Source organism: Molothrus aeneus, chromosome 3 (assembly GCF_037042795.1).
Source record: "Molothrus aeneus isolate 106 chromosome 3, BPBGC_Maene_1.0, whole genome shotgun sequence".
NCBI lineage: Eukaryota > Metazoa > Chordata > Aves > Passeriformes > Icteridae > Molothrus > Molothrus aeneus.
This window is the reverse complement of record NC_089648.1, coordinates 1,937,316-1,964,481: the sequence shown is the minus strand read 5'-3', so window position 1 is coordinate 1,964,481 and position 27,166 is coordinate 1,937,316. Positions and strand designations below refer to the sequence as shown.

General features: G+C 46.4%; 1 protein-coding gene across 2 annotated transcripts in view; it reads left to right on the top strand.

The window, feature by feature from the left end:
- Positions 1 to 27,166, top strand: part of BMP2 (bone morphogenetic protein 2) — a 200,569-nt gene that overhangs the window by 159,594 nt on the left and 13,809 nt on the right. The gene's annotated exons all lie outside the window — the stretch shown is intronic.

Sequence of the window (27,166 nt, the reverse complement as noted above, 5' to 3'; positions counted from 1 at the left end):
CAGGGAGAGGGAGGAATGGGGCAGTGGTTGCATTTTGGGGGAGAGGGAAAGGCTGTTTGAGGCCATGGGGCAGCTGCAGAGCTGGCGAGGGTGATCAGGAATTACCTTTTTCTTTCTCTGGGTGGGATGGTGAGGTGAATGTCTCACCTCTGCCAGCTGTAACAAACATGGGGAGCTGAGCTCCAGCAGTAGATATGTCACCTCCCCCATCTGCTCTGCTGGTGAGAATGGCTTCATCCTGCAAAATAAGCAGAGACAGAGAAGCTGAAATTGCCAAGTGGGAATTCAGTTTGTATTAACTCTGAGAGCTGGCCAAAGAAGGAGAAAACATCCATCTCAGGAGGGTTTTCAAGATTTGGACACTTGGCTTCACGTTTTGGTATGTTCAAACATGACCTGTCAACTCTCATCAGGGGAAACAAGAGGAAGAACAAACAACTCAGTCTCCTAAAGTCAGGGCTGCCTTGGTTAGAAAGTTTATGAAGCACATGGCTAAAAATAGGTTAGTCTGAATCCATAATGTGAACACAACTCTACACTCCACAACTGGATATTGTGGGGTTCCTTCCTCTCTTGCTGTGCTAAATCCTGGAACATTAGGAAGTGAAATGCAAAAACAGCTCTTAAAAGTAATAATAACCCTCCTATCAAAATTAGAGCTCAGCTGTGCAACTTTCACATTCCTCAGCCATGTACTTGTGTTTGAGAAAATTCATGGTAAAGATTTTACTTACCTGAGCTTTGGGTGTCTCCACTATTAGTAGGCCACAAACGAATTGAGTGGATGATGCAAAAATGAGTGCCAATAAAATATTTACACCAATTCTTCATCCTGTGTGAAACTTCTTTTATATATATGTATATATGTAATATTATAAATAATAGGAATTATGCTCATATTTTGTACTAGGGATGTAAACACTGGTCCCAACAGCAGTGGCAAATGAACCACTCACATTTTCTGATTGCATAATTTGCCTAGAGGATGGATACATAATTACACTATAATTAAGTATAATAAACAGAGAAAATTATTTGAGAAGGAAAAATTATCACAGCCTCAACCACATCAGCCAGAAGCTCTCTTCTAATTAAGTTATTTTATTAAACAAAATGTTTTTAAGGTGGGTCTGCTTTGAAATTGTACATTATAGCCCATGTAATGTAATTTACTTTATAAGTAAAGCACAGCTTGTGTATGGACAGATGATACCTGATAGGACTCATGAAACACAGAGCCATTGGGTCCAGCCCAGCTAGGTGCTGAGTCCCTCACAGCCCTGGTCCAGGGAGCAGACCCTGGGTGCTGCTCTGGGAAATTGCAGCCTTTCATGTGCACTCACTTACTCACTCACAGGCTCTTGCTATGTTACCTGTTTGTTTGGGTTTCTTTCTGATTTAAGGGAGAGATGAGAGCACCAGGTAATTCTGATGCTGTCATCCTGTAATGATACAGTGGAAGCAAAGCACAAGAGAAGAGGCAGCTCAAGCTGGCCCAGGTAACTGATGGTGTTTGGAGTTGAGCCTTGAAGCACTATTCCCTCTCAAAAGCTTTACCCCTACTGGTGGGGCTCAGCGCTTGATGAGATGAGAAGATGAAGTTGGCTTTAATGCTGCTGTGGCAGAAGAAATCCAAATCACTGGATCCTGAACTGCAGGACTCAGGAGGATCCCCTGATCTGCTCCTGTACATGGCAAAGACCACCACACACCTCCAGCTCATTCCTCTTACAACTACAGCTTATTTTTTCAAACGCTTGCCCCTAGCCACTCAGGGACTGACTACAGGAGCCTTGGGGCATTACTCTGCAGGAAGCTACTGCTACTGTTCCCCACCACCACAAAAAATAAAAAACCTTCACCTTCAAGTTTCAGCCAGAAGATGTCTGGATACATCTGCCTCATTTCCCTTCCTCTTGTGAGATTGTGATCAAGCCTCTCTTCAAGCCTCTCTCCTGTAAGCTCATTGACACTTGATACTGATCTCTGCTGGTTTCCTGGCTCTTCAAGGCTCCTCCAGCCTTGCAATGTTCTTTGGGAAGATCTCTGTGTAGCAGCAACCTGATTTCTTAGCTATTCCCTCCCTTTTTCAAGGTTTACTTGCAATCATTTAGGTTTTCTTTCGTGCCATTGCAAGAAATAGTGTAACTTCAGTAGCACATCCTGTTGGTACCTGCTTGGGATGAGATTTAAGAATGGATTTGCATCCCAACATAGGAGAAATTCCCTGGACAAGGCCAGGTTTGATGGGGTCCTGAGCAACCTGATCTAGTGGGTGACATCCCTGCTCATGGCAGGGGTGGTGTTGGAACTAGATGATCTTTAAGGTTCCTTCCGACCCAACGCATTCTATTCTATGATTCCAAGGACAATCAGCGAAAGAAGTAATTGTGTCCTAAAATATCAGTAGTGCACAACAGCACAAGGTCTTTGAATTCCAACTGTTGAACATCATGTTAAGAGAACATCTGCACATGCCCAGTGAAGATCTTTGTCCAGCTCTGCCTACTGCTCACCAGGGTAACAGAGCAGTGTGGTGGTCAAGAGGAATCTTCTCTTGTTTGGAGTTTTCCACTCTTAAGTATTTGCAGAGCTTTGAACCGCAAAGTGCTGTGGGTTATTGATGGATTGCTGATGTGTGTGGCTACAGGATGCCCCGGGGTCTGCATCCTCCTCGTGCCCACTTCAGCTCCTCTGCCCATCTCAAGCACTCTCAGGTGAGTGGTGACCTGGTTTCCAGGAGGAGCTGCCATGACACGTCACGTGGCAGTCACAGACGTTGCAAACTCCAGCCAAAGAGTCATTCTCAGCTGCTTGGCAAACGCCAGACCACAGAAACTCAATGTGTCGTAAGATTCCACTTGGTCCCATAATGATGGGTGGGAAAAAGGAGGAGGATTATCCGTAGACCTCAAAGTGTTTTACAAAGGGAGACAAATGCTGCTATTCCCATTTATTGGATAGGGCAATGGCAAGCTGAGACTTGCACAAAGTCACCCAATTAATCAGCCAGAAAACTGCCACTGAAACCCATGTTCTGGTCTAAACAGGTTCTCAGACTGCCCTCATCACTGGAATATCTGAGTACCCTCCAGTAGCACATGAAGAGAATTTGGGCATGTCCATGCTGGCCGAGGTGAACAGCTGCCTGTCCATCCAGCCCCCTTCCCAGCCAGCTGGACAGCAGCCATCTCCAGGTGGAATGTAGCCACATTCCCACCATCCTGAGCCCGGATGTACAAACCCCACCACAAGGCACCCCCACCTAACTCGGCTCTGTGGCTTCCAGGGTGCAGCTCGGGTATGGGACACAGACAATGCAGATGCGAGACTATCTCTGAGAGCAGACAGATATTTCCTTATTCTAAATCTAGTTTCATCATCTGCAGTGCCCTTCAGAATATTTCCTCATGCTTTAGTTCCCACTGAGACATGGAGACAGGGCACAAATGTGTTGGTTATCTGGTCGTGGCTCATTGGAAGACAGATTTGGAAGATGACACCTAAATAAGGATATTTGGATGCACCGCCATAAGAAAAGAAGAAAACACCCCAAATATATGTAGCAAGTCAGGAAAAAGGAAAGAGAAAGGAGGGCATCTCTAAACTCAAGATCTATTTGTCATGAGCAAGAGTACTAAAAAATAGGTAACTTAATGACCTGAAGGAAGACTAGGTGTTATTACAGGACATTATACTGGCAAAGTTCCTGTACACCACAACAATAACTCTCTCCAGACTTCTATTCCCTTCCAAAGCATGAGGAAACACCAGTGCATTTAGCCTCAATTCCCTGGCAGGCAGCATCACTTCCTTGTGAGAGCTGACACAGCCATGGGAAGGCTGTTCTTTGCAGCAGCTACAAAAGCCCTGTGTGACCCAGCAGGTCTGACGTAGAGCTGAAGAAATGAGTCCTGCTCCAAGGAAGCTAAAAATCCCAAGGTGCCCTGAGAGCTCATCCTGGACTACTCATGCTCCTGGGTTTAGAAATCCTTTGAGGGTTGCTGAGTTCACACGAACCACTCCCAGCTCTGGAAGTCCAGCTCTGCTCACCTTGACTTTGTTTTCTTCCTTGGGCACTGTCTGCCAGCAATGGGCCACTGGGCAAGCTGGGCTTTGCTCTGACACTCTCCCCTGTTTCTGGATCCAGTCCCTGCTCTCAGGGATCCAGTGGCTGCACTAACTCATCCATTCTCCTGGGTAAAGCAGGGACAGCACGTGGCTCTCTGCAGCTTTGCATTTGCTGGACTTTTGTGCAAAGCCCTGAGTGAACACACAACTTGTGCCTGTGTAGAGAGGGCACAGGGGCTGCTGGAACAACAGACCTGGTTCACTTGGCCACAATCATCCAGGAAGCTGCTGGCAGAGCTGCAAATAAAATCCAGACATTTTGCCTTTTGGGGCTGTGTCTTTACACCAACACCGCTCTTCCTCTGGGCATCTGTGCTCCTTGTCTTATCAACTCAGCAAGTCTCCTTAAAGGGAAAGAGCCATACTTTCATTCTTTAGACCTACATAGGAAAACCCCATAGATTCTTGCAATTATTGCCCCTTTGTGATCTTTACCACTTCCTCACCATATGGAAAAGGCCTGATCCTGATGGAAATAGTCATGGTTCCAGAAGCACCACCCAGACAATGTTGATTTACCTCCACAAAGGATGTGGCCCAGTGCCTTTGGCCAGACTTTCCTGCAGGCAGCCAGTCCCATCCCTGCCTCCTCCACCCAGAAGGCTGGGGAAGTCAAGGGACAATAACTCTGCTCAGCTTCACCTGGCCCACCCAGGGAACAGCTATTTCTGTACAGACACAGAAAACCCAAGCCTTGTCCCTTTAATCTAACATCTCATGCATGTTGCTAAACCTAATTCGAAAAAAAAAAACCAACCCAATCTGAAAATAGAATTAAAGGAAGCAGAGGATTTGAACTGCACTATATTTTAAAGACAGTCTTTCTGGAAAACACAGGATTTAAAAAATGCCCCTTTTACCATGAAGTTCCTGAAACTATAGAGCCATCCCAAGCTCCTGTGAGATAAGGTTTGCAATTGGGAACTGAGTAATAGAGTAAACACAGTTAGCTTTGCATTAAGGGGCGATGTGTCTGTCTCACAATGCCCCTACTCCAGAGGGGTTTGGGACTATTTGTGCTGGAAATTAAAGCTAAGAGCAATGATGATGGTGGCAGCTCATCCTCCATGCCTGACAGAGGGATGGTATCTCAGGATACAAATCTCCCTGTGGCTTTGGAGGAAAATCTGCTTTGGAGGAATAAAACCCACCATTTTGAGAACTGAAGTTCGCCTGTCTCCCACACCTGCAGAACTGTTGATCTTTTCAATTGTGAGCCTGCAGCCTGAGGTGTTTAGGAGGGCAGCTGTTGAGCTGCAGTGGGCAGAGCTGAACACTACACCCTCCTCTTAAGGGAAGTTACACCAAATCAAGACTGTTCTAACAATAACCTCTCATTCCTTCATATTCAGTTGACATATTCCTATTAAAAGCATGGCAAAACCAGTGAAACACAGAAGTTTCTTTGGTGGTTTTATGCCAGGCACAAATATCTACATAGGAGCCTTTCAGGCCTCTTTGCATTCCCAGAGTAAGGACCAGATCTGACTTTCAATTCTTTAATTTTCTTCCAATTTGCTGGCATGAAATCTGACAGCCAGGCAGAGGTGTCTGCTTGTCTTTGGTGTGGATCTCCTGTTGCACTCCCCTCAACAGGGGAAAGTAAAATTGCTGTCCATTATCACAGCATCTCAGGTCTGTAAATTCTCAGGAGTTTCCTCCTGGAGCTCTGGAATACTTTGACCCAATTTCAAGACTGGGTATAAAGCATATATCCATGAGGGGAGCACACACACTTGGAGCATCTGCAGGAACATATGGCAGCTTCATATCCCACTCAGCAGTTTCCTGGGCTGAACACACAGAAGCGCAGGCTTTGTGAGACCAGCAGTTGCTGAGCCCTGGGTTTCTGTCTCTCTTCCCTGAACCACAATCTTTCCTTGGCTCTCTGAGAGATACCACTGCCTTCCTAACCTGGTGCTTCTTGCACAGAGTCTTTCTTAATCCTTACTCTTTCATGGCCTTTTTCACAGGTGAAGCTCCTCTCTGGCTGCCCTGAAAATCTCTGTCCTCACCTTCCCATTGCAAGCAGAGGTGTTGTGTTATCTCTGCCTAATCCCAAATGGTGAAAAGAACCATTTCTAGGATCAGTAACTACACTTCAGATATCTTGGGATTGTGCTGGGCTGCTAATCTGCAGAGCTCATTGCAAATTTTTCCAGCTAAATCTTTTGTTTAATGAAAGATGTTTTGCCACAGGGGCAGTTTTCCTTAAGTATAATTCTTTGAAGCAGAACTTCTAAAACTTTTGGCTGTTGTTCCTGACGACGATATCATTTTTCCTGTCTTATCAACATTTTCTGTGCAAACATACCCACCTATCAGCCTGTTTTCCATGTCAGCAACCAAACTTGAGTCCAACATTCCTTCTACTACAGCCAAGAAAGCAACAAATCCCACAGAAAGGATTTAAACAAATCATGTAGGTGTGGGAAGACCCTTCTGTGTCATTCTGTGCCTATGCCACTCATGGGACACATCAGTTTAAACTCTTAGAAACTCCCAGAGATGGAGATCTCTGCATCACCAGCTCTTTAAGGAAACAGCTTTCCTAAACTTGCACCTGCTCTTGTCCTCCCCCATGCAAATAGACCTATGACCACTGCACTCTTTTACCAGACCCCTTTCAGCTACTGTCTTCTCAAGTGAAGCCTCTCACAGCTGTTCTCAGTCTTTTCTAGACTAAACAAATCCAATTTAAAGAATAATTCTTTATAGGTGGTGTTTTGTGAAACCTCTTATCAGTCCTGTTGCCCGACTCCAGACTTCCTCTGAAGTTTAGCGTCTTTATTTGAAGTCTGAAGTGTGGGTCTGAGCCTGGGCCTCTCCAGCACCACGAGGACCTCCACACACAGGGTGCTCTTAATATCCCTTCCAACACCAAGTATCTTTCTGGCCACAGCATCACATGGTAGATATAGACTGGAGCTTGTCATCTACCAGCTTCCCTGGCAGAGTGCCATGACCTTGACCTGATTCCTTATGTGTATTCTTATTATGCACTTCCTTTTCTTCACCTCGGGTTATTTCTGAAGTGTATTCATAAACATTTAAGAACATTTAAGATCAATCTTCCTCCCAAGTCTTCCAGCCTGTTTTGTTGGTTTCACCTACTACTCCACCATCCAGACAGTTAACAGAGGTTTAAATGAACTGTGAGCAGCACAGACTTCTGTGGATGGTCCTCTCATTTTGATAGTGAATCATGCTTGCCCAATCCTCAAGGGTGTTATTCCAACTGATGGCTGAAAAATAGCAATTATGCTGATAGGTATCATTTCTGATACCAAGAGCAGTATTTCTGCTGAAGACTGAAGCCAAGAGTGATACCAGTGAATAACAGGTGAATCCCTGTTCATCCCCGGTAGTGAGAAACAGGCTTGAGCACCAAGCCCTGAAACTACACTCTCTCTCTTTTTTCACAGCAGCAAAGCTGGATTATTCATGGCTCTGAAGGCAGGATGGGCACATCAGAATGCCCCTAAAGCCAAGATGATGAGCTAACCAACTCTGTATTGTTAGAAGAGTCCCCACCTACACTTTCACACAAAGGGCCGATTAGCTCATGCAAAACTCTGGGAGGATGCCATCTTTCATCGTTACCAGAAGATGTTTAATGTATGTTAAGTTGCCAACAATTAAGTGTTTGTGTGTGTGTGTACACACAGTCCAGGAGATGCACACTGTGCCAGGGCAGAGCCACGTGCTGGGCACAGAGTCCACAGTGCCTGGGGTCCCTCCACCACTCCTGCAGTGTCTTGCTGCAAGGGAGCCATGAGCACTCCGTGGTCTGAGTCACTGATGGGAATACTGAGTGTCTGAGGGCACTACAACACACAGGAGTAAGGATGTGAAGCATCACTGCCCCATGGCACAGAACTTCTCTCTAAACCACTGGGTTTACATTGCTGCCAGCCTCACCTCATGAGAAGTGCTGCATGGCCCAAAAGGAAAGTGAGCAGGTGGGAGGAATGGGAAAAAATCCTTTTTTTCCCAAGTAACACATTCCCCTGTTCCTGCAGTGGTGAGCCATGCTGTTCAGAGGAACAGGTTGAGTGAGGCTGCACACAGCCCATTGTTTGTGAACCACCAAAAATCTATTGTCCACTTTCAATGGCCACCAGGAGTTCTCAGTGGCCAGTTCTCAGTCCAACCAGCTAGAACAATCTCTTTACATCATGGATTTTATGCCACAGAAGGACACAAATGAGAATCAAAGGAAGAAATCCTCTCCAGCATGAGAAAACAAGAAAGTCAGAGATACATTTGCCATGTTCCAAGGGCATACCTTATCCTCAGCTAAGATAGGAAGGAGTGTCTTCTCACTGTCTTTTTCTGCACTCTTCTGTGGTCCTTGCTGAAGATTTGCAGGATGTCAGGAATGCCCTATGCTTCCCATTAGCTTAACAGTTACCCAGAAAACAAAGTGACCAAAAAAGCCACGCATAGAAATGTGCTTTTGACAAACATACAACAATGGATGTCTCCCTGACATATTTTCTGATTACAGCCTCAAAGCAGTAGCTTTTCAGACACAGGAGTGTATCACAAAAATGTTTGCTTGCAAATAGGAGAGCTTTCTTACCTCTTGCTTATACAGTGAGACAGCAGTTATTGTATACAGAGGGTCTTTCCACCTGGACCACCTGTATACAAAGCACTGGGTGCTGAGGCTGTGTCACCTGCATCTCCTCTTCCCAGGGATGTTGGGCAAATCGAGCCCCTGGGAACTGCCTGTGAACTCATGCCTTACAGTTTGTGGGGAGGAATTATCCCAGAATAACTTTGGTCTGTTTCTGACAAAGAGTAACTGGCTGGATCCCAAATGGTTACATCCCTATAGAACCTTGCAGCAGTTATGGCTCTGGGAGCTGGGCTCCAGCACAGCCCATTCATCCAGTGGGATCTCTCAGTTCTGACCTCAACATGATTCCCCTTTCAGACTGACCAGGACCTCTCCATCACTGTGTGCTCACAGCAGATGCATCAAGGGAGGCAAAGAGGGAGTTTGTGGAAGGCAGGGCAGTGCCTGCACTTAACAGAGAGCGTTTTTACTCTGTGGAAGTCTTTGCACAAATGACTTTGTCCTAATCACAGCACTGCCTCCGTTATCGCCCCGCACAAACATTCCCTTCGGATCAACATACCGGTTGGGCCAGGAATCACACAATTGATGTTTTGCTTTCCACTGCCTTATCTAAATCCAGTTACTGCTCAAAATGAGACTAAGTCAACAGACTTAATTGAATGAAAAGGCTGTGAGACAACCTGGAGATTTGTGGCTGTCTGTGTCCGTGCAGGAGTTAATCACTGCACAAACACTTTGCCACAAACGGAGCCGGGCTGAGCGGGGTCGGTTTCTCCCAGCCTGGAAGCTCCCGACACGCCGGGGTTGTGTGAGGTATTGTTGGGGCTGGCAGGAGGATTTAGACAGCACCACAAACAATGTACCACCATGGAGAAAAGCTGGGGATGGACAATGGAGCAGCCCATCAGCAAACACTTCTGCTTGCTGCCTAGATGAGGAGATAGCAGAGATCCCAGAGTAATGGCCAAAAAATAATTGCTCCCCTGTAATTGCTGCTGTCCAGATATCACAAACAGCCCTGGGAAACCCGCTGGGAGCAGCTGGTTGCCTGATGTCCTCAGCTCCTTCCGGGGAAGCAGCTGCCAGACCCTGGATGTCCCCAGTGGTCAGCTCTTGCAGGCATCACAGGATTCTCCAGGCTGTAAAATTTTTCATGGCATTCCTTCTGCAGATCGGGAGAGAAAGGTCTAAATGAAACATGTGGGAACAGCCACACTGGGACAGATCCTTGCTCCACCCCACCTCTCCTCCTGTCTTTAACAGGGCCATGAACAGGCTCTATGGAAAGACCATTAAACCTGAACAGGATCACAGCCAGGATCTAGCCCCCACTGTGACAGTGCTACACAAAGCTTCTCCAGGGCTGCAGGAGGAAAAGGACACAGCCTTACCCTGCAGTTACAGCCTGTCCTGGCAAAATCTCTGCCTCTCCTTTTCCTACCACCTGCTCGGCTCAGTGGCCCCATGTTGGCATCCAGTGCTGCTGCTGTTCAGGGAGGCTGCAGTGGGAATGTTCATGTTCACAGCAATGGTTCATCTTGGCCACTGCCTGAAGGGAGGCTGAGGCTGCAAACCTCCTAAAATAGACATTAAATATCTTCTAATACAACATGACTCACTACTTTCCTGGCTGGGAGGACTCTCTCGGGTGATGGAGAACCTGAATCAGGTTCTTCAGTAGGCAGTGACGGCCTGAGGTGACGACAGGCCAAGGTGATGACAATGACGACATCTCAAGGTGACTTTGCCATGAGCCATGTAGAGACAGAACCATTTTAGCTGGGGGGCTGAACATGGATTCTGGCTGGCAAAGCTCATCCCCTGGTACAGAGAGACACCATGCCTTGCACAGGCCACCCACTTGTCACCACACGCTGGCCTGGGGCCTGGATATTTGGCTGTAAAACTGCAGCTCTGTTGGTGCCCCTTAAAAAAAAGAGGGCACTGACCCAGCCAGATCCTTCTTCCAACAGGAGTTCTTGCCCTTTGGCATGCCACACGAGCAGACAACACAACTTTTCCAGCAAAGTTAGGAAGGATGGGAAAGCTGATGAGCTTTGTGTTCAGGTGCATGTGGCCAGAGTGCTATGCAATGTCAAAAGAAACTGCTGCAGTTTGGGATACAACAATAACACACAGCACTATATTTCATTCTTTTAACAAGTGCTGAATATGCAAAGGCTCCTTTCCCAGCTTCTGTCTTCATCTTGGAAGCTGGGGAAGAGTTGTGTGTATAATTATTTTCAGATGCCATCCACTTTTATTGATTATCTGAATAGGATGCACAAATAATGGCAGCTAATGCCAGATCAGAGGTCAAGTGAAGCTCACTCTCTTTTGGGAAAATTGAAAGAAACCCACACGTGAATGGGTCATTGAAAACAGCCTGGGATATATTCCCTATAGTCATTCTGAAAGTTCAAGGGCAGGGGAAAAAAGAGAAGAAAAAAAAAGGAAGCTGTCTCTGTATTCACTAAACTTCTAATATCTGAAAGTGCTTAAAAAACCACTCACACTTTTTTCATACACTCATGGAAAAACACACTAAGCTTTTGACTCGCTGGTTTTGTTTTTCCAGCGAGTCCCTTCCAGGCTCCACGCGCCCTCTCACCGTCACGTCTGCTGGGTGAGCTGGGAGCTGACAGCCTCGAGAGGAGCTCTCTGTGATTTTGCCACATCGGGTTTCAAGTATCAGCTTGCTGGAAGTGCGGCAGAGAGGGAGGAGGGAGGGAGGGAAGTGGTGAGAGCTTTGCCAGCACACCTGCACAAGCTTTGGGCTCTCCTGGACACTCTGTGTGCTAATGATGTATAACCTGCAGAGCCTGGCAACTCGCTCGCTGAAGACTCTACCAGACAGGCTCTGCATACCTCTGATTCCTAATTTCTTAAAACAAGTAAGAAACTGCCCCCCACTCCCAGCCCCGTGCTGTAGGTAAATGCCCAGGGTGGAAATTGAGATGTGCTCAGCTGGGCAGAGCTTCTACCAAGGCAAGGAACAAATGACAATTTAATTATGGTGCTTTAGGTCTATGTAATTCCTCTAACAAAGCAAAAGGGAGGAAAAAAGCTGAAAGAGAGACAGAGTTCATTTCAGCTCCAATGTTCTGCTAATTTTTCTTTTCACTATTAGAGATGCATCTGGATCCTATTTCTAATCCACTCTCAAATTTGCTTGAATTAAAATCCCAGATCACTGCTGTGTTTTCAAGTTGAAGTGTGCATAGTAGCCAAGGTTTATATTGCAATTTCTGGAGTTATGGAATGATGAGCTCCAAAAGTGGAAAGTGTGTTGTATGCCTGAATCCTGGGGAGAAAAAACCTGGTTGGCATCAGTGTTATTTGGAATTGGAGCCGATTTGTAGAATAAATAGCCCCGAAGTTCAAACACGGCTACATTTTACATGTGGTTCTGCCCACTGGAGCTGGTAAAAGAGCAAAGGCTGCCATGCTGGAGATGTAGGAATGGGAAGTGCGACTTAATTAGAAAGCCTGGATATTTTTCAACTTTTCCCTGACATTTAAAAGTCTCCCCATTAGTTTGAAGCTTATTTTAATGAGAAATTCACTTTCTGATCAAACCAGCAGTTGCTTTGAAATACCTGCACTTTCTCTATTACTCCCTGAATCTCAGTCCTGCACCCTGCTTATGAATAAATCCAATAGTCTTGTTAGACTGGAAAACACCACAGCTCTCATGGAGTTACGAATCCCCATATTCTCTGGGCTTTCATCTCTGCCATGACAATTCCCAGCTTCTGCCAGGTGAAGCCAGCCAGCCAGCCAATATTTATGGAAAATGAGCAGACAAATCATTTCCAATAGCAGGCCACAATTATTAATTGCATCAGTTTACACTGACATCCAAATGGACAGATATAAGCCAAAAAATTGGAGTAATGGCTCCACCCACCTACCACCCAAATGTAAACAAGCCAGCATGGTTAAAAAGAGGACTGAAAGTCAGGGCTGGGGCGTTCTCCTTCTGCTGTGTTATGGTGGGATAGCCAAACTTCCACACAACCTTTCTGCCAGCCAATTCATCCAGCCCTAAACTGACCTTACCTCACTCAGGAAGTTCAGTGGCTTCTCTCAGAATCAGCTTCTTTTTAAACAGAGCTAGAAATGCACTACTGTCAATAAGAGCAAGAGATTCTATTTTGGAGATTGGGTGTTGCAGGGTCATGATTTAAACCTGTTAAGTACCTAAAATACAGCTCAGCCCAAGCCATGGCTGGTCCTGGTGTTGTGTGTACATGTGTGGGCAGGGAAATAGCTGCAGAGGGGAAGGGAGTCCTGAAAAGAGCCCTGCACTTACCCTTAAAACTTCTTCCTTGCCCCTCTCCAAGCTGGCAAGGAAGTACTCCCCAAATTACATTTCCAGTAAATTCCCAACCCTGAACAAAACAGCACCTGCTGTTTGTTGAAGCATCTTCACATGCCATGGTTGATCCATTCCTCCTGGCTCCATCACCTGGAGAAAAAGGATTCTGCTCAGCTTCCAGTTCCCACTCCTGACCATGAGACCAGCTTGGCCTCAGCATGGCCTGTGCCTGCACCTCTGGATACCACGAGCCTGCTCAGATGGGCTGGCTCACAGGAGGGAGCTCTCCTGGAGCCCAGGGCAGCTCATACCAGTGAGGGTCTGGCCTGCAAACACTCACACCTGCAGGGTGAGGACAAACAAAGGCCCATGCTCCAAAGTGTGGTGAGCTCCAGCCTCCTAAGCCCTATGAAATCCCACTTCCTCTCCACTCGTGCTAAATGTAAAAACAGAAACAAAGACACACACCTAAATAAACAGAAAAGCAGAGAGCAGAAGGGGAGGGAGGCCCTGGTGCATGCCAACTAGTACAGAGAGATGTTTTCTATTTGCGGTCCTCTGTGTCAGACCTTGCCATGTCACGTGGACCAGAATGTGAGTGGGAGACTTGTTGGACACATTGGCTTTACAAATGCCTCACAATTGCAGAAACACCTGCTTTACATTATTTTTTTTTTGCTGGTCCACAACAAAATTCCTCCCTGGTCAACAGTTTTCAGCAGACCTCCTTTCCTCCTTCTCTGTGGATGGCTCAAATCACTGATTTCTAAATCCTGGGCCACCACAAGATCACTCAGGAACCTGCTTCAGTAGGAGGGTGCACCAGAAGGCAGAAAGGCCAGCTCTGCTCAGAATTCTGCCAAAGTGTTGGCCAGAGGACCAAACCCACCTGAGGCTGCTCATGGCCAGGTGGGGGGAGCAGCAGAGGGGTGACCCAGCCCGAAGGGACTGGTCTGTCAGACCCATCTGTTTTCAGCATGAACCCCCCTGGCCACACCTCTGCAGCTCACAGCACTCCAGCCACCACGAGTTATTGCTCTTGGTCTCCACTGCTTCCTGTGAAGCTGGAATGGGTCTGAGGCAGCGTCCAATGAAACCAAAGGGAGCCTTTCCATTAACTCAATGGGCTCTGGATCAGGCCCAACATCTGTTTGGCCCTCTCTGTACACAGCACAGCCAATTTATTCTTTATCCATTCCTGGGCCTCTTTCTCCAATAGCATCCATATTTTTCCTACTTATGGTTGTCATTAGCCCCACAAAGCACCACCGCAAGAAGGAGACTGCCTGTGCCCCTTTGGCAGCCAATCCCCTGGTGTGGCACAGCGGTGAGTGCTGCCCCAAGCCCTCACCATTTCAGCAAGGCTCTCCTCTCTCCTTGTTCAGGTTTCCAGCACATCCCTTTGAGCTGCCAAGCTCTTCTTACCCTCACCTTCCCATCAAGTAATGGGCTGGTTGTGCCTTCTCTTCTATCAAAAACCTGATCAAGAATCAGTGCTGAAACCAAACAACAAGGTCCAAATGCCTGTAAGACCCCTGAAGAGCATTGCCAGGCAGGGACAGGCTCTCTGAACAGACATTTCCACCTTGGCTGATAACAGCCCAGGCAATGGGTTCCCTAGAGATCTGCAGTGTGAGGGAGAACAGCCAACACTCAGGTCCTTTTGTCATGCATTGGAGTTCAGGGCTACAGTAAGAGACCAAGCAACAATTACTCAAGCTGGCTGTATCAGACCACAAAATATCTTATGTTGGGCAGGGCCCATAAATTGCATTGAGTCCAAGTCCCACCTCCTCACAGGGCTATTTAAAATGAAACCATACAACTACAAGCATCATCCAGATACTCCTTGAACTCTGACAGGCTTGGTGTGGTTACAACTTCCCTGGGGTTCTTTCCTCATCATCCCCATATCTCCTCAAGTGTGAATGTGTGTTGTGCCAGTTCACAGCACTTCTGTTTCCGTCTGTTCCCACCAAATTTGTGACTCACACTGCAGAGGTAATTATGGGACTGGGCACAAGTCTCCTCTTGGGCCCACAGTGACAGTGACAGACACAGTCCACAAGACACCATCCATTCACTGAGCACTATACAGGAGTCATTTTTATGACTTTGCCGAGCCCTCGGATTCCAGGATCTTGTTTTCAACCAGCACACATGGATTCCCATGCTGTGACATGCTTGTCATTGCTAAGCAGAGCCACAGCCTTTGCTCACGAGCCAAGCTGCTTCTTACAGCAGGAAAACAAGTCTCCAGTGCTGAGTCTAGAGAGTCTTCCAGGCATGGAGCTGTGGATTCATTCTGGGCACTGCCATTGCCCAAGTGAGAACCCCACACAAAAATCCCTCCCCAGCATACCCCCGAAATCACATGGGTTTGGAAATGGGAGCGTGTTGCCTGAGGCCAGATGTGGGGACTGGCAGGCTGCTGGCACTATGCAGAGGCACATCTGCATGTCAGGCAGTTACTCATTCCTGCATACTTCCCTGATAAAATCTGGATTGCCTAAAGCTGGTATTTTCACTCCAGTTTCCTTATCAAGGTATTTACCACCTCCTGTCTGTGTCTTGCAGACTGAGGGTGTTAAATGCTCCCTTATTCTCTCCCTGTGCGGGGAGCTGGAGCATGTAGGAGCTGGAGCTGCCATCAGGATGGGATTTCTAACCCCACCAGAGCAGGGCTGGCTGTGTGGCTGCTGGCCTGGGCTCTGTGGGATCTCACCCTCTTTGTACCTAGGATGTGTCTCTGTTGATCCTCAGGCTCTGTTGAGCTTCAGCTGGTGGCTCCTTCCTGTGTTTGGGGCATTTATTGTGGTGTTTCCTGGTAGTCCCCAATGACATTTTAGAAGCTGTTTTGTCCTTTGCAGGACTCTCCTGGTGTAGCTGCTGTACAGCTGTAGGAAGAGAAGGAGAGTTTGGGATAAAGTTGTCTCAGGAACAGCAGAAGCGTATATGGCACCTCAGTAATGCACATAACATCTTTTTCTCTCTAAAACAAAAAGCAGGTCTCTGTCTCTTAAATATCAACACTGAGATAGGCCCCTGATCACAAAGGTAAGGTGTACTTGGAATTTTGAGCAGTCCCTTTCCAAGAGCACCCCACTCCTCTTTCCCACCCACTGCCGACATCAATTACCTATTTTAGCCAATGGCTCACACAACCCCCTCTTCCTTTGGGAGAGCATCACCCTGAACCCTTCACAGGGGGTCCTTGAGGGCTCTTCTCTTCCCCCCTGAGCTTCTTAAAAGAGGAAAAAGAGAGACATGTTCTGAAACACAGTATCCTGAAAAAATATCAATTTCCTTGAAGAAAAACACTACTGGATTATTCACTGGGAAAACCTAAGCAACAGATCTGTTTCAGTTTGGTTTCATAAACATGGGAAATATTTCATCAGTTTAAGAACAACATTTGTGGAGATTGATCAGCTGGGTTCACACTGCCTTGAGGGAGCTGAAGTTTATTTTGGGATGCTGATTCTACAGACAAGGCTGTCCTCAGCCCCTCCCATGAGCATTATGCTATAGGCATATAGCTTGTGCCAATCAGACTGAAAAGAATGAAACTCCTTTTCAGAAATGCCACCAAGTAATTTTAGCTCAAGAAAACCCCCAATGTGGAGCTTTACAGACTTTTTATAGAAAGATTTTCTTCTGGCATTTTTGCTCCATTTTTGAATTGCTGTTTGGGATACAGAAAAAAAATCAGAACTATCACATGGGGTAGATTTCTAATTTGAAACTTCTGTCTTGACATAGGCTGGCTGAAGAAAGTGAGACCTCTTCAGGTGTTACTGCAGAGCTGTTGCCAACTTGAGCAAACGCGTTTAAATCCCACCACTACACCTGTGCACCCATGAAGGCTCTCGGGATGCTGGGCAGTGCTTCATGAGAGCCAGGGGCAGAGCTGTGCTGTAGTGTGGAACCCCTCTGCTGGCAGATGCCACACTTGGATGTGAGGCTGTTGTCTCACTCGGCAGTGCCCACCCTGCTGAGAGCCCTCTGCACCAGACGGGCAGAGCAAGCCCTGTCACTGGCAGCAGTCCAGAGGAGCCAGGCAGGGTTCACAAGTTGGTTTTTCCCCTCCCTCCGGTGTTTGGACAAGCCAACATTGAAATCAGAGACGTGGCTGCTATCAGTGGTGGTGTTAATTGGGTGCCAATTGCAAGGAAGACAGGATGACAAGGACACTGCTTGGGATTGTATCCTGTATCCAAGCTCTAACTTCCTTTGCATCCTCCCTCCCCTGGTATTAAGTCTAGCTGGGCTCAAACCAGCTCCAGACATGGCCACTCTTGCTGCAATTTCTCCTCAAACTCTCTCAGCAGCTGCAGTGTTTTGGAGGTGTCCTGCACCTGCTGCAGCCCCTGCCCCGGTGCCCAGAGCGTGGGGAGGAGCAGCCCAGAGACCCCTGGAGGCAGGAGTACAGGAAAGCAGAGGCTTTTGCCCTGCCCTGCAACCTCCAGAGACAGTGCATGAGAATAAAACACAGGCAACCATGTAGTGTGAGAGAGTAACTCAAAAATTACGCCTGTAGTGAAGAAACCACATAATATATTCAAGATGTCAGAGGTTAGCCATGGTGCATGTGAATCATGCTGCAAATACCTCACCTTTAACTCTGCCGTCGTAATTAGATTACAAAGTTTTTATTACGGTTTTAAATTCTGCCTTTATAGGTTGCTGTCCAGCTGTGCACTTAAATCTGGTTTTATCACACTTTCTGAGCTCATCACATTTAATTCTGCCCCTACAATGCTGGATTAACTTTAAGGGTCGCTGAAGTCAGAAGTCACTCACCCTTGCCCTACTAATGGATTCCCAGCAGCCCTGCACGCCCGAGCAGTGACGTGTACAGTAACCCAAATTTATCATCGGGCCGAGGGGAAGGCAGAGGGGGTGTTTGTTTATTTACTCCTCTGCTGGGTTCGCTCTGGGGACATTTGCAGAGATTTGTGCATCAGGAGGTGTTGTTTAGCTCCTCCTGGGCAATGCAGCCTGCCCAGCACTGCCCTGAGAGCTGCAAGGGGGGATATCTGTGTCTGCCTGGGAGAAGGGCATGGATTCAGGAGGCTCATAGACCTGAGCAAATGGTCAGCTCTCTCCATCCAGAAATCACACCCTGCTGCCCCACTTGCTCCTGCCACAACCCCCTCTCCTGGTATTTTGTGGGTCCCATCTCTAATATTTGAGGTAGTCCCAGAAGACTGAAAAAACCCTATTTTTTTTTATTCTAAGGATGACTTCTTTGTTGTTACCTATCATCAAGAAAGCAGGACAGGGCACAAATGAAACTCTTCATCTAAACAACATTCACCCCCAGGTTTTTACCTCAATCTATTTTTATTTTCTGATGAGCAAAGATCAGAGAGGTTGGTGTTAGATACCACCAAAATAAGATGATTCATTGCCTTGAAAAAAATCATCCTGCAAACAAGCAAATAAAGGGGAAATCATATTCTATTAAAAGAAACCCCCAAATAATCAAGAAATTAGGTGCTGAAGGTCAAAGTGATTTACATGAAGTCACAGGGAGTCTGAAGGATCTAGGAAATCACACTTGCTCCAGTGGAAAAGACATTTCTCTCTTTCTTGCTGAGGAATACTTTATTAGGGCAAACCTGAGCCAGAGATGGACATCCAGCATGGAATTTAGTGGAAAGTGGAGGGCAAACTGTCACAATAATGCCATGACAATTTTTGACCTTTGCCTTTCAATGACTAGACACATTTTTGGAATCAAGGTTAATAATCTTCAGCAATATACAACCTTCTGCCTAGGAATGTCTGGTGATTAGGGCAAAGAATTTCACATGGTCACAAAATATCTATCTCAGAGTCCTGGGCTTATAAAATACTCTATTTCCTCCATTAATTGTGTCCACGTGGAGCTGTAACTAAGTAGCTGAAACAAATAAAACCAAAGTAATATTGTTTCCTTTTAAAATATTTCACTTAATTTGTGGAAGAGGTTTGGGCTCATTAAAAATAGGCCATCTCCCACGAGGGCTTTTTCCTTTTCTCCTCTGAGCCCCTGGCCCAGTGCTCAGTAACATGCAGAGCAGCACGTTGCTCCTTGGCACAGCCCTGGCTGCAGCCGCTCTCCTGCTCGGCTCAGCAGCCCTGGGCAGGCAGGGCTCCCTTGGCCGAGCAGCTCCTGATGTGCCACTGCCCTGAGAGAACAGTCCCTGACTGAAACGTCTTCCTTCCCTCTCCAGCTCATTAGGAAACTCCACTCCTTGCTCCCATGGAAAGCTGTGACTGTCACCATCCCTCTGTTCCTTCAGGGGAAATGACAATATGCTGGCCACATCCAGAGGTGCAAGCAGAGCCCAGTTCTGAGCTAGCGTCTATCTGAAGGCACCATGCAGGCACTTGGTTGCTTCTGGTGGATCTCAGACTGTTCCCTGCTCCTCCAGAGCAAGCTGTGAGTCAGCTGCATCAGGGTGACACCAGGAACTGCTGTCTTGTCACCAGACTGTGACTGCTCCTTCCCCTGAGCTGATGTCAGTCACAAAACAGGCACAAAACACACAAGATGGAAGGAAAGAGCAACCTGGAGCAAGAGTGCCAGGCTGCCAGCAAAACCTCCAGAAGACAACAAATGATTGCACATTCCTTCCCTGGGGAATGTCATTTTTCCTCCTTCACTGGGGTAACTTTTCCAAGTGCTCTCCTCCAAAAGGTTGCACTCTCAACCACAGTTCAAGTTTGTGGGAGACACTACTCTGTCGAAGCAAAACCAGAAGATCTGGTGATTCCAGAGTCCCTTGTGACCTCTCTGCTGCTGTGTGCTCTGACCTGGAAGGTGCTTGTGCTGCAGTGGGACAGGGGCAAGCCCCAAGGCTGGGGGAGGGAAGGATCTGACCAAAGGGGGGCAAACAAGCACATGTTTGCTGGAGTTAGAGAAAGCTCAGGGCAGAAGCTGAGACGGTGATCTCTGCACTGGCACCTTTACCAAGGTGCCCTGTTGGCACCAAACACCCCTCCCTTGTCCCCCACCACTGATGTGTCTCCAAATGCTCACTGGGTATCTGGGACAGATGTTATGGCATGGCACGCTTCAGCTCTGTTTTATGAGGACATTTCCATAAAATTAGAACCTATGATCCCTCTCCCAGTTTCTCCTTCTCTCTTGTGGGCTCAGTCACACTGGAGAAGAATTAATGCCAGTGTTAGCAGGCAACAACCAAACTATTCATGAGAGCATCCCAGTCTAAAGGAGTTCAGAGGCTCCCCCAGTGCTGGGTCACTCCAGTTCTTCTCACTGGTTTTGTTGTCCTTCTGGGGGGGAAGCCACATCTGGAAAATTACTGATGTCCTGCTGTTCACTGTGGACACCACTGGGAACTGGCATATGGTCTTGTAAAGTGTGATTAGATCTACAAAGTAAACTCTCATTATGACCTCTCTCAAGGTCTTTAAAAACACATTTCCCTAACTGCTATGGTTATATCTAAATTCTTGCATTTTGGTAATAACAACATCACCCACATTTTCCTCTCTCCCTCCTCTTTTTTCTGATCATAATTTTGTTACAACAGCAAAATCATTCCACAACTCTCTCCCTGCAGACTTGATCTCTGGGCAGGAACACTCTCCTCCCACCAGAAATCAGTATAAACATAAACATCTCCTCTGCTCTGGAGGAGCTGAACCTGAGGCATGGAGCTTTTCTGGACCATATGAAAAAATCACAGTTACCAGACTCTCATTAGCATCATCATCACCATTAGTGTTATTATTGCCTATGTTAGAGCCCCCCTCAGAGATGAGAGCCGAGGCCAAGGCCTGATGAGGGTTCAGATGCTGTACAAACACAACTTGAGGGCAGCCTGTGCCCTCCACACTCTCAGGACCCAGCTCAATGAACCCCCTGTCACTGCCATTCCTCTGCTGCCTCTCTGTAGATCTGAATTCTTCCTTTTGCAGCTCCTGTGATCACCAGCTCAGCTGTACCAAATTTTTCTTCTCAACACCCAGCAAAAGCCCAGAATTGCCATCACTCAGCTCCACCAAACACTCCCAGCAAATGACCGGGATGGCAGTGAGGTTATGCCCAAAATCTTATCCCCACCATAAAAGCCATGGGAGAACTGGAGTGGGAAGGAGATTTCTGCCCCAAGTATGTTTATTCCCGAGTATAAGGTTCTGCTCCAGGCAGGAAGGCACCAGTCCCAGGTGACTTCAAAAGAACTAATTCAGGATCACCTCTGAGCCCAGAGGGAGAGCTGGACCTGCCAATTCTGCAAGACCAGTTTAGGAACTGCAGCACCTGGGAAAAGGCATCTGACCACAGCAGGAGAACTCAGCCTAAGTCTTTCTGGCATTTGCTGAGGGACAATGTGCAAAACTCACATACCTGGCTGGCAGCTGTGCTTTGCTTCTATCAGATCTCTAAAGAATCATGTGATGGTTTTAAATATTTAAAACCTTGTGATTGCAACAGAATATCCCAGTTGGATGAATCATGGGAAGCAAAGAGGTAAAAATATCCAGCAGCAGTTCCCTGTGCAGTGGGACTGTGTGTGCAGCTCCCATCTGTCTGTACAGGCATTTCTGGAGCATGTTCTCCAGGTGTGTTAAATGGAGACATGAATGAACACTTGGTTTGAAGGCCTGAACCATTTGACTTTGATAAGATTTTATCTTGATGAACACAGAACTGATTGACATCTCATATTTCTTGGGTTAATGAGCTCATAACTGCACTTTAATTGGTTTAATTACCAGAGCATAATATTGCAGGTATGTAATGCAGACCTGTAATACTGAGTTATACAATATATTATATTTGCTGTACATCACTAACTACAACATGCAATGTAACACAGTTTTTCATGAGAATTATTACCAGGATTATCAGTGGTGAATATTCAGCGACGTGAATAGAAATTTCCTTTAAGTAATGTCTTCAGGATTCGCCCTCCTTGTATAAGCTTCTAAGAACAACATTCTTCTGAGGAAAATGTGAAGGCTGTGAAATATGAAATTATTTCTAGGCTAGGGTGGGATTTGGCTCCAGAAAGCTCAGGGTCTAAGTTCCTCCAAGATGTTTAGACACCTCACTCCCATTTCAAATTTCCATGTTTGCGTCAGAAATACAGTTTTTCCTCTAGCTTTTTCCAAGGCTGGCTCAACGCTCACAGCATTTTCTCAATCTATTTATTGTCCACACTTTGGAAATGACTGTTAACAGTCCCCCAGTGTTTTCCTGCTGCAATTGTTTGGATCTCTCGGCTGACACAATTAGCAGCTGGAAGAAGCACCGGAGTGTGGAACTGCGTCTTTAATTATCTTTCCATTGTGAGGAAGGATGCCATGTGCCCAGGCAGTTATTACACCTGACAAGGACAATGTATTTACAATGGGTGTTTATACAGGCTAATTCCTTACAAAAATACCTTGACAGAAAGTGCTCCACCTGCCTCATGTTCCCTATCGCAATTGCTAATTAATATTATTGTGCTGAAAACGATCCTATCAACCAAAGCCTCTTCTGTCATAACTGGTGCTCCCTGCCCAGCTATGCCTAATTAAACTGCTGCTGACTCACTCAGCAGGAAGGATGTTCAGCAGACCTGGTCTCACTGCTGTTTTACAGAGTCTCTGCTCTGCTCAGCCTCCCTCAAGCTGCCCTGGCTGCCTCTACTCGACTCCTGCTGCTGACTCAGGGTCTAAAGCTATAATCAGGTTCCTGGTGTAGTTCTGGGTTTAACTGCTCATAGAGCTGGCCATACACCTACATTCAAAGCCAAGCACCATCTGATTCCCTTTTCCAGTCACACTGGTTAAAATCTAGCTGTGAGGGCAAGATTATTCTGCAGGGCACTGCACACAACTGCAGCTGTTGTGAACTTTCTGTGTATTTGTCACACTAAAGTGATGTTTACGCTGGTGGCATAAGTAAGACCTGAGCCTTCAAAGTGAATCAGAGTGGAACTGCTCTGCAGTTTTTGGGAGTTGTGCTGGGGACTGGGGTGAAAGGCTGCCCTCAGTGCCAGGAGAGTCAGGCCCAGTGATTTGGGCTTGTCTCTAGGTGTGTGAGGATACAAGCAGGAGTTAATGGGATTGACAAAAGGACATTACTCACCCCTCAGGAGGCCGCCTCCTCTGCAAAGAGCTCCTGCGTGGCCCAGCTCAAATTGCAAACCTGCATGTTCTTCTGTTTCTCATCTGCTACAGACAGATAATTACAGAGGTGCTAAGAGGATAAACCTAGTAAAGTCTGGAAGGAGAAAAGAGAGGAGAGATGGGCATGACCAGCTGCTCTTGTCCTGGGCACGCCTGGGCTCTGCAGTGACACAGACAGGGCTTCTGGCCAGCAGAAACATCAGTCATGACATGGCCCAGGGGGCTGGGTGAGGGCTCTGGGGTACAGGGCTGTCCCACCAGCTTTGCTTTAGCTCAGCTGCTGATGCAGGACTCAGCCTTTGCTCCTGGGGAGCAGCTCTGCGGTGCATGTTACAGATAAATTCTAGGTGAATGTAACAAAATCCTGGGGAGGGATGGCAAAGTAAGAAACCCACATTTTGGGCAGATAAAGCATCCAGACTGCTCCTTCTGGAGCTAACCAATAACAACAAAAGAAACAGAAAAGGGAAACAAATTAAGCTCAAAAATTGAATGCAACTTTCGGTGTATGCAATGAATCAAGTGAATCAAACAGGCTAAAGGAATAAGAAAGATAAAGAAAAATCAAGACTTTTTTACCCCCATGAAACCAAGGGGTTCCTGTGAAGCGCAGGAGAGGAAATATTTATTCCCCAAGAAATGCAACAGTGCTGCTGTGAAATGAAGCAGGTGGTCAGCGCACTGTGCCTGGGCATCTTCAGCACTGACCAGGATTAGGGCACTGCAGAAAATGTTCCCAAAGCACCTGGGACCCCCTGCCCACGAGGAGCACCTTGACCCCAGAATCCTCCTGTGTGGCAATGCCCCTCTTCCTGCTGCACCTGGAGAAGGGCTGCAGGGTGGCCAGGACTGACCACAGTGCCTGCACATCCCAGACATGAGTCCTTCATAGTCAGGGACTGCCATGGGAGCTGAAGATGTGCAGCACCATTGGACAGCACTTGCTACTGCCACTAATAATGATGATAATAACAAAGGGCAGAGAAGAAATAATACTGAAGCTTCCTTCCAACCTTGAGCTCTGAGTGTGTTAGGATAGTTAGGATCCCAAAAGGCACCTGAATCCTGCTTTGTCTGAAGCAGTAGTAAATAGAAATGGTTGGTGAAGCTTCAGAATAACCATATATGTATGTGGTTAACAGGCTAAATAAAAGGAATACACATCTCTTTCTTTGAAATATGCCAGAAGGAAATCACTTAGCAAAAAAAAGATTGGGTTTTTTGACTGCACTTTGCTTTGGAAGGAAAACATCCAGAAGAAAAACAAAAATGCCAAGAGCGCTGCAATTGTGCCATTTCAAAATTTACAGCATGAAGCTTTTGGCTTTTTCACCCTCAAGTTTTCATGCAGATTGTTTTATACAAGACCATGGAAAGCAGGAGTGGAGACAACTGACCTCAGCTCACTTTTCACGAGGGAAGGTAGAAGAAGAATTTTTCTTCTGGGGTTATTCTTGAACTCAAGTCAGGCTTCAAAATTCCTTCTTCTCAGGGATTCCATTTGGAGTATTGCTCATATGTGTCTCTCTGTCACCACAGTAGCCACCCAAGAAATCTCCTGGTGTGCCAATTCTCACAGAGCCCACAACCACAGGAAAGGGAAGGCAAGGAAAGGGAGGCAAGGAGCAAGGAGGTGACTTTTATAACTTAGCAGAGAGCATCACTGGCAGCAGTAGGTGATGAGCTGTATATTGTGACTGCAATCTGCAGCTCTGCCAAAAAAATCCCCTTTTCGACTGCACTTTGAGCCAGCCTGGCTAATGACAAGGAGTCTTTTGTTGCCATTTGAGGAGCTGGCTGTTGGTCCAAGCCCTCACACTGTCATTAAGGAGGCAGCAAGGTGGGGCACAGTGCCCGTCCCAGCAGGAACACATGTCCTAGGCTGGCCCATCTGCAAAATAATTCTGAGTGTCAGCCAGGACAAAAGCTGGGTCTGGGATCAGACAGGGCTAAGTCCCCTCACCATGGTGGCCAGAGCAAGCATGGTGACAGTTCCAGGGAAGGAAATGGAAATGGTCTGGGGAGTTGTGGCACAGAGAGTGACACCTGTGGCAATGGGCTCATCAGCTGAAGGACTTGGTGTAATACACATTGCAACATGGTTGTATTCTCAGAAATCCATGGCTTGCCAGAAAAACAAATGAAATCAGACAGGCTTATGATTTGGTTTGGTTGCTTCCAAACTCATCTTTAATCTAAGTTCTTTTCATGGTCATCACAATAGGGCTTGCTTGAATCACAGGGCCTAATTCTCCTGGTGCAAGCTGGAGTGAATCCATTTAACTAAGGGAATTTTGCCAGTTTACATCAGATTGTGGCTATATTTAAGTGTAAGTCATTTAGAAATATGCAGGTACTTATTTGCAGCTTTATGAATACTTTATGAATAAAACAAATCAATCTGAAAGCTACCAGAACAAAGAGTATCCCAGTTAATATTTTCTTCTTTGAAGAAGGTACAAGTATGATTAATGAATCACACTGTGATGCAGGAAAGCCATCAAATGGCATCAAGGTGCCCCCAGTCCATCTTTTGCCAGGAAGGGATATCCAGAAGATTGGTCACTGTGCTTACAATGGTGGCAGTCCAATGTGCCACCTGGAGAGAAACTCTAGGGGAGCAAAGGAGACCCTGCTCACCTGCAGCCTCTAGAACCTTCCACATCCCAGCCCGCTGCTCCACCCTCACCATCCCTGCATTCCCACTGGCCCCTTCCAAGGAACCCCACAGACTGAGGGGTGCAGATCCCTTGAAATAAACAGGGCCCTTTCAGATTTTACAGATGAGGATTTGGCCGTGGGATTCAGACAAGCCCTGGTCTGACAGTCTCATGAAAGAACTCAGATGAAAGTTGTATCTGGAAGGAAGAAAACCTTGAACAAACACTGGCTCCTTCCTCACATTGCAGAACTGGTCAGCTCAGCTCAGCTTCCAGAACCCCAGACAATTTTGCAGTGTCAGGGAAGAGGACCAACCATGATTTGTCTCACTGCTCTGATGGGCTGGGTCTGAATAGGCCCCTCATTTAAGAGTGAGCACAGATTGGGAATTATGATTCTTTATCTCTAGGGACAATTCCACTTCCCACACCCTAATTTCCAGCCATGGAGGACTGCTCTGACCTCAGCCCCACAGCCCTGTATCCACAGGAACATTCCCCAGTCACGGGAACAGTCACAATGTAATGAATAAATGCATTTCCCCAGGAAGGGGAGACTGTTCATAACTTTAAGAAGAAAAAGGGTGATTACCTGGATTGAATGTAGTTCATCAGGTTGGAAGAAGTAGCAGCAGCTCCTGAAAGAGAAGGAAAAGGGAAATAAGTTTTCAGACCCAGGGATCAGCAACTCTTTCACTGTCTTTTGGCAGTAGCCTCTAAAAACCTCAGTGCAATGGTCTCCAAATAGACTGAAACCTCCAGGTAATATCTGAACATCAAGAAAACAAACAGTGTTACCTAATGAAGTCCTGAGTAAGAGAAATACTGATTTTGTTCTATGTTTTGTTGTTATTTTGGGGTTTTTAACATCCTTTGCACTTGATAATTGTTTCCCTTAGCGAAAGCAGTCACGTAATATAAGGTGGAGGCAAAAGAGCTACATTAAAAGCCATAATTACTGCTGTTTCACAATTAGTAGTTCTATTTGAAGATGTTTTGAGTAAGATTTATGGTATGTTCTCTAATTTTTAATTTCTAATTACGAGGAAGAAACTTAGCCTTGAGTATTTCTTCTCTAAAAAATTTAAAGTAACACATAGCACAGTTTTGGTCTGTAGAGACGGATACAAAAACAGGAAAAAACATGTAGGAAGAAAAGGAAAAGGTTTTTTTGTGTGTGTATAAGCAAGGTTTAAATAGAATAATTAAATTTACCATAATCAATAAAATGTGTGAGTCGAGTTTATTGAAGTGGCTATTTCCCATTGCATAATTTCCCTGGGGAACTTTCATTTTTAATTCAAAAATAAAAAAAAAATAATTAAAAAA